Here is a 7,908-nt window from a genome sequence, read left to right as displayed (position 1 = left end):
CCTTAGCATGAACCTCAGGCCTCTGCTTTTGAAAAACTGCTCGCTTATGTCTTACAACGCCTTTTTTCATAATTGGCAAAGAGAGAAGTGATTAAATTTAACAGAAACCAGGGCTTCCAAATGAAGACATGATTTTTGAAGCCACAATTTCTATTACTTTTTATTACCTTTACCTATGTTTTATATGGCAAAGGGTCACAGAACAGATGCAGCTGCTAAACTGGGTGGCTTAGTAAATGACGTCAGCTTCTGCAGAGAAAAGCAGAAGGAAGTTAGAGGACACGAGTGAATTCACTTTAGAAGACAAATGAAGTTTTGAGTCACTGATGACTCAGGTAAAACTCCAACTTAATACAACACCTCTAAAATATAACCTCTTCTAGATAAGGCAACAGTACTAAACTAGCCAAATACACTCAGAAGAGACAGGGGAAATTCTGAGTAAGAGTACAAAAATGAATCATTATTCTGATAATGTTTTTGTTATTATTTTTGCAGACGAATCTGAAAGCTCTTAGGACTCAATTAAGTTACCACAGCCAATAAAGACAAAAAGCAAAATCAGGGCAGATACTTTCCACCTAGACACCATGGTGATGGGCACTTTAGAAATGAGGTAGATTAGATAGATGAACGAGACAGACACATCTAACTGTCCTCCAGTGCACTCATTTGTTTGACAGCCTGGAAAATGCCAACATTCCTGGGATTAAATGAAAATAGAAAATTGCATTTTCACTGTAAAGTATACACAGAACTTTGCTATGTCAGTTTCTCTTTGTTAAAATAAACCAGGGCCCAACCACATCCTCCCAGAGCAACCCAGAGCACAATAAGATAAATGAAAGAGTAACCAAGGCATAACCAACTGAAAGCCCTTAAGTTGCTACCCTTTTACCCCAGGATATTAGTGGAGTGATGTGACACACACACACTTTGACAGATTAATTTTTCCTGAGCTCACCACCACCAAAAATGCTAAACTGCCCATCTTGCACTGCTGTCTTGATACCATATTTCTGTCCTTCATGACCTCCAGCTACCTTTATGGGCTGGTCAAACAATTTTTGTTCTGTGGTGTCTTTCCCCCCGACTTTGTTCTTCAAGAAAGCAGAAGTAAACAAATATCTTGGATATAAAAAATAAAGAACAACAATATCCAGAGTGATTGTCCCCAGAGGTTTCTGGTCCAGGTTGCAGATGTATTGGCGTGGCTTTTGCTTCAGCTCACAGTAAAACACACGCATACACAATGACACACGGTTAGCACTTGTGTTCACATTCAACAGCTCCATATTTTTTCTTAGCGCCAGGACATGCGCACAAGTTCAGAACTAGATTTGGCATTCTGCAATTTGGCAATCTCAGAGCCGGATCCTGCTCTTGCCCACTCCAGCGCTGACAGAAGTGCCGGCTGCAGCCTGGGGAGCTGTGCGACATCCCAGTGGTGTCGGGGAGAACAGAATCCAGCTCCTTGTGACAGTTTTCCCCACACAACATCACAATCAGCCAAACACATTTGTAATCTACTGCAGCTGGTGTTTCTATAATTGATAGAGATATAAAAGCCCTTTTTGCTAAAGTTGTACTTTTGTATTTTTTTTTTCTTGGGGGAGTTGTGAGAAAGCAGCTACAAAAAGCAAGCTTTCAATCTCAAATAATGTAGCTCCCTTTAGAATCCCAAGCTTAAAGCAAGTAGTTACGAGTTTTAGCAATGCAAAAAAACAGAGCTAAAAACAAACATTTATTTTACTTGACGTAGCAAAACAGTGGATTAAAAAGTTAAATCAATGCGTCGTCTGAATGGTTCCTGCTGTAGCTGCAATTTCAAATGAAATAAGAATGTTATAAAAACTCGCGCATATTAGGCACATTTGGAAATGTCTCCTTGTAACTGTTCTTTAAGTGTTCTGTCTATGAGCACTAACAGGTCACTGCACAGGAAATGCAAAAATATGTTACATTTTAATCAGGGCATATAAAACACTGTCTAGAATGTTACATTGCCCTTGGGAATCTGTAGTAAGTAGGGGAACTTTTACAAAGTCCAGGTCACTCTCCCCATTACATCACTGTAAAAAAAAAATAATTATTAGGTTAAATTATATAGATGTCATGTATTAGAACTTTCCCAGTTGTAAGATGATGGCCAAGAGATGCTTATTTCCTTGGAGAAACTCACAAACACTCCTTTGTTCCTGTGTACATACTTTGTATACTGAAAATAGTGCATTTTAACTGAATCAAAATGTTTCCAAACAATTATAATGAAATAGGACAAATATAAAAACGATACTGTTCAAATACTCACTCTAACAACAAATTTCAGCACTTTACCCTAATACACACACACACACACAAATTGAAAACCTGCCTGGCTATACCTCATAGGTGATAAAAAATGAAAGAAGGGATTTTAGCAGGGATGTTTGGGAATGATTAAGGTAAAATGTCCCTAATCCAAACAAGTGGAAACCCAGATGTTGATGGCATCATAACACCGCTTTGCCCCCCCGCAAATATTTCTCCAAGTGATCTACCTCTGTTTAACTCAAATCACAAGTTTATAAAATCTCTAGTAAGTTCACAGCAAAGCAGTAATGCAAGGGTGACTGTTTTCCAGATTAACATTGTAGGGATTTTAGTTATTTAATGTACAAATTTTGGAGGCAGCACAAACCCGTACAATATCCTGAAGGCAACCTGCTCTGCTCTCGCTGATCCTGGTTCAAGTTTTGTCACTGACTTCCAGATAGAAAGATTGAATTTTTATGAGAAATCTCACAAGGGGCAGCAAATGGAATAACATGAAAACCCTGCCCCAAGCAGAACCAAAATCAGAGTTGCAAGGGCCCAGCGCCGGCTGAAGTAAGTGGCAGTTACCCACACAGTGACACAGGGATCGTCAGCTCTTTGCAATTTGCATGTTGTGGCATGAGAAGAGATCTCAGACTAACAGGCCCTTTTTATCTAAACAGATATCTGTGGCTGAAACTCCTGGCATTATTCTTTGTATTTTCTCCGAGCTGCTTGCTTTTGTACAACAGCTACTTAACTGCCAGTAATTTCCACGCTTTGTTCCGGCCTACCTGCAGCACTGTGCTCCCCCAGGCCCCACACCGCCCCAGCCTGCTGACCACACACTGACACCTCACAACTGCCCTATATATATCATTATTATACATTCTATATGGCTTCCACCAACCTCTCAGCGTGCTGCCTGAACTCTTCAGTAATTCTCACCAGTCAAGGTGTGGCCCCGAGCCTCCCTGCCCGCATCTCCTCCCGACTCCTGGCAGGGAACTGGGATTTTCCTCGTTTCGATGGTGTTTTGCACTGGCCTCATGACCACTCCTGACTTGCCTGCACGACGCTTCGGGGATAGGACATTGTCACCACCATTCAACAGACAGGGGGGCACAGCTCTGGCAAATTTAAAGCAAATTTTTCTACCTTTTCCACACAGAAGAAGGTCCCCTGGGGCTGAGCGCCCACCTCAGGAGTACCGGGTTGGGCCCTGTTGCAGCCTGGAGGCTCCTCAGGCTCCACGCTCCCACCACAAACCCAGCAGCAGCCCTACAGATGGTACCTTTTTTCCCAGCTGAGGCAGATTAATTTCCTGCACACATCCATCCCCTGCCTGCGATGAAGTCAGGGCCCAGCCAGGCTTTTGAAAAAGCGAGCTGAGGAAAGCTGCACACCGCACGTGTGGAATCACACTTATTTCCACCCAGGTCTTAATCTAGAGAGAAACAGTTGGATGCATTCACTGCAAAAGCTAATGCTGGATATCATACTCTACATTGACTGGGCAACAGAGTCAAGTACACATTTAAACCACCGTTTTCTACACATATTTGATAATTTTATGCTCTCTGCTCCTGTCCTCACCCCTGCTTGTCCATGTTCTGCTTCCTAAATATCCCTGCTTCCCACCTCAGGGCTCCAGCTAAACACACGATACAGACCATTTCCTCATTCTCCTTTGACTGCTCAGACCCATCGCTGTCCCTGCAGCAGGGAAAGCAATTGTCCTACTTATCCTCAGCTAAAATGTATTTTAAGGGAATGTAATTGAAAAAGAGAAACCAAGAACAGAGCATGCGCGGTGGAGATGGCACGTCGGAGAATGCTGTGTCACCTTCTAAAAATTCTTTGGCAACAGCAACTTTTAGACTTTATAAGTCAGACAAATTTGGGTGGATTTTCTTAGAGAAAGCAGAAGATATCTCTGAAAAATGTTCACGTCACTGCCAGAAAGCACAGTGGTCCCACGGCTTTGAAATAAACCCTGATGTATATTTTCTAATTTTTTGCCAAATAACATCCTACCCTAAATTGCAGGAAGAACATTTCAAGAAAGGAAACACAGATTTTGATAATGGAAATGGTTGCTCTGAGCAGCTCAGAACTGGAAACATTAGAACCAGTAGAAATCAAACCTCTCAAGAGAAACCCCCAAAAATCTGGACTGTAGGAACTGTTGCACCCATAACATAGATGTTATTGTCGCTGTGCCCGGGGATATGCAGTAGTTCAGCATTCATACAACACTGCTCTCAAGGCCTCCACTGGTTTTCTGTTCTTTTCAAGATCTTCCCTGTTTTTTTCACCCTTTTCGTTATCATCACATAGCTGAACTTTTAACACATTAAAGGGCTGCGAGGCAGGTGAAGGCACTGAGCCCTGGGCAACAATGTTGGCTACTGGTTCTGCGCCGTCCACAGCATGTTGCCTCTCTGGTTCAAACAATCCATCTGGCTAGAGGGATCATCAGACAAAACCAACAAAATAAAGCTATAACTCTGAACACAGAAAAGGTTGATGACTTGCTCTGTGTTGAGCTGTTTTTTCTCATGCACAAGACAATAACTGGCTGAGGCTACAAAACCCAGGTCTCAGTCCCTGATTCAGTTAGAGGGGCCCTTGGCCATAAATTTCAGCACAGACTTAAAAATTGATAGAAACTCCTTTTTAATCATCAAGTATTCAGCTGCTCATTACTAATGCATGCTTTAACGATGTGCCCTTAAATTTTGGTCTAGTTTTAAAAATACAATTTCCTCAAATTCAATACAAAATTGAGGGTTGTGAAACAGAGCCCCGTAATTTTGTTCAAGTGCTTTTTCAGTTATAAGGTGTGTTTGAAATACAAAATTTAAGGAGTTTGCTATGTCAGGTGTTGGCTTTTGACAAGAGAAAATATTTAATACCCTCATTTTTTTCCTGCTCTGAATATTAGTTTAATTGTCACAAATAATTAAATGCTTATGAGTAAGAGACATCTTCAGACATTTTGACAATACATATTAAGAGACGCTTTAAGGGAAATCTGCACAGATCGGGTTTTATTTGTTATGCTAAACGATGATGCATTCTGATTGCATTTGTTCCTTATTTGTGTGTGCAACAGGAGACGTACTGTGAATGATCTGTAAGGAATAAAATGACAGTATTTGACAGGCTAGGAAAAGTCTGGGCAAGGATACAGGATAAGGAACCCTAAAAGGGCATTGTTTATGGAGGGGCAATGGGATAGAGACACACCCTTCAATCTAAGGCAATGAAAGGCGCCAACAACTAAATTACAGTTAATAACAGTAAGAAATAAACATAAATTACGTATACAAGGCTCAAGCTTAAGGACTTTGGACCACTAAAAATATGTATTATTATATCAATTATCAAAGATAGACAAATTCCCATCCTAGGAATTTGCATACGAACTCTAATAACCTGCTATTCAGAAATAGAGGCAAGTATTAATTTCCACATGAAAAGGAGCCATGGGAGAGCTTCCCAAGTCCCTGGCTCCAGAGAAGAAAGCCCTACCTGGTGATTCAGTACTGAATGATTTGGCCTCCGTTTGAGAGGGTAGCAGGTGGTCTCCCAGGTATGGCAGATTAGCCCTATATTACCTAAGATTTATTCTGAGTTCCTGTCAATGTAATGACTAAAACGACCATTCCTGAAAGGTAATATGGTGTGAAAATAAACATAAACAATCCTTAATGAATCCATAGGCTATTACTTGCACCATATTTCTTCTATAGGCAATACATACATCTCCACTTTAGAAAAACACCACTGCCCTTGATCGAGGCTTAACAATTCCAGTTGACACAAGAGAGGGAACTGAGGAAGGAACATGGGAAATGCTTGGTGCTAAAAGCTTTTGAAAATTCAGGTGTCTCTTTAGATGACCCATGTAAGCATTTAGACACGTAACGTTAGAAGCTGACTTACAAAAATCAGAGCCTTAAACTCTATTACCAGAGATTTCCAACTACTTCTGGCAGTCTGGGTGGAGGAAAAATGTGTATGTCCTGTTTAGTTGCAATTAGACCAGGTTTTTCATATTTCTCAGGGTGCTGCATTATAAATCGTCAGAAGTACAAAGCTAGAGCCCAGGTCTGATAGAGTGATGTGGAACAGTGTATGGGGAGAAAAGTAACCGTAACCAAATTCTCTGGTCCTGCAACTTACTTGAGGATAATTTAGGGAAGGTAAAAGATTTAAATTATAATGCCTAAAACTATTGCCTAGTAAAGTTTCCTTGGCTTGTTAACAGAGCTCTGCTTTCTCTACCTGTGAGTCCTCCCAGTTTTGGGAGTTCCTGGACACAAGCAAAGTGCCATCTCCTCTGCCTCTGGGAGTTGCACGGGAGGGATGAAACTGCTTTCCAGCATGAAGCTCCCTTCCACGGCCAATTCCCCAGTGCCCGAGCTGGGCTGCTCCTTCTTCTCACCCCAGCAGCCGGCATGTGGATGCCTTGAGCTTCCAGCCTGGCTTTCTCTCCTGGAAGTGCACTGACGATAGAAATGCGATCTAGAGCAGGGAATTAGGAGCAAATGCTGTTTGACCTTAAGCAAATCAGCTAATACGTCCTGGCTTCAATTTGCCTTTCTGTAAAATGGGGAAAAAATACTCTACTTCACTGGGGTTATTCTGAGGCGGACATAGCATTAGTAAGAAATCCTTGGAAGAAAGGTGCTAAGTGTGAAGAAATATTACTCCAATTCCTAACAAAGCACACATACACAAGCAGGAACCATGCACTTAATCAAAAGCACGAGAAAGCTTTTAATTTTTTTAGCATTTAATGCTACAGATGATCAATATAACTACTTGGCTTCTTTCTCCTTTCACATGTTAATTTAATGCTACTTGTACTGTGCTTATAAATGTTATGACATGGCTGAAAAACACATAAAAAAAATAATTTTGGTAGACCAATATAGCAGCTAGCATAACGTTATGTTTCTTCAATACAAAACTGTACATCATGAACAGATCCAGCTCTTTTCTGTGAAGTCCACTCACACTGCAGGAAGCAAATCAGTTCTTCCTGTATGTACAAAGAAAATTGCAGGCCTTATGAATTGTGGTGGTGATTCCCAGTGTAATCACAAAATTATTTATATATGGAAAATTCAGAGTAAAAATCTTTCTACCAAGTGGAGGGTGAGTGATAGAAATAGGCTTGCTGTCTGCACATACCAAACTGCACCAATGTGCAGATTTTCATTCTGATCTCCTCTAAGCAGGGTTTCACTAGGAAAAAATCTTTGCTGTCAAGGTATTCCAGAGAATTTAATTATTTTCATTAAAAACACGAACTGTGTGCTGCTGCTCCTTTTTCAATAGAAATTCTGCACTGATTCCACACAAACAGACCAAATATCACTTCAGCAAAGTTGCTTGGGGAATATGTAACAACATTTTTTAAGTTATGAAAGCAATATCGAATGAGATTTACTACATTTTAAGATAAGTGGGTCTTAATTTTATATGAACAGAGAGACTCAAAAAGCAACCAGAAAGCATTCCCATTATATTGTGCCGGAATATTAGGCCTTGTGCAAAATTGCCCCTTTTCTCTTTTACATGCATAAAAACAAGCACAAC

This window comes from Leptosomus discolor, chromosome 17 (genome assembly GCF_034619465.1).
Source record: "Leptosomus discolor isolate bLepDis1 chromosome 17, bLepDis1.hap2, whole genome shotgun sequence".
NCBI lineage: Eukaryota > Metazoa > Chordata > Aves > Leptosomiformes > Leptosomidae > Leptosomus > Leptosomus discolor.
Note: the sequence above shows the minus strand (reverse complement) of the source record.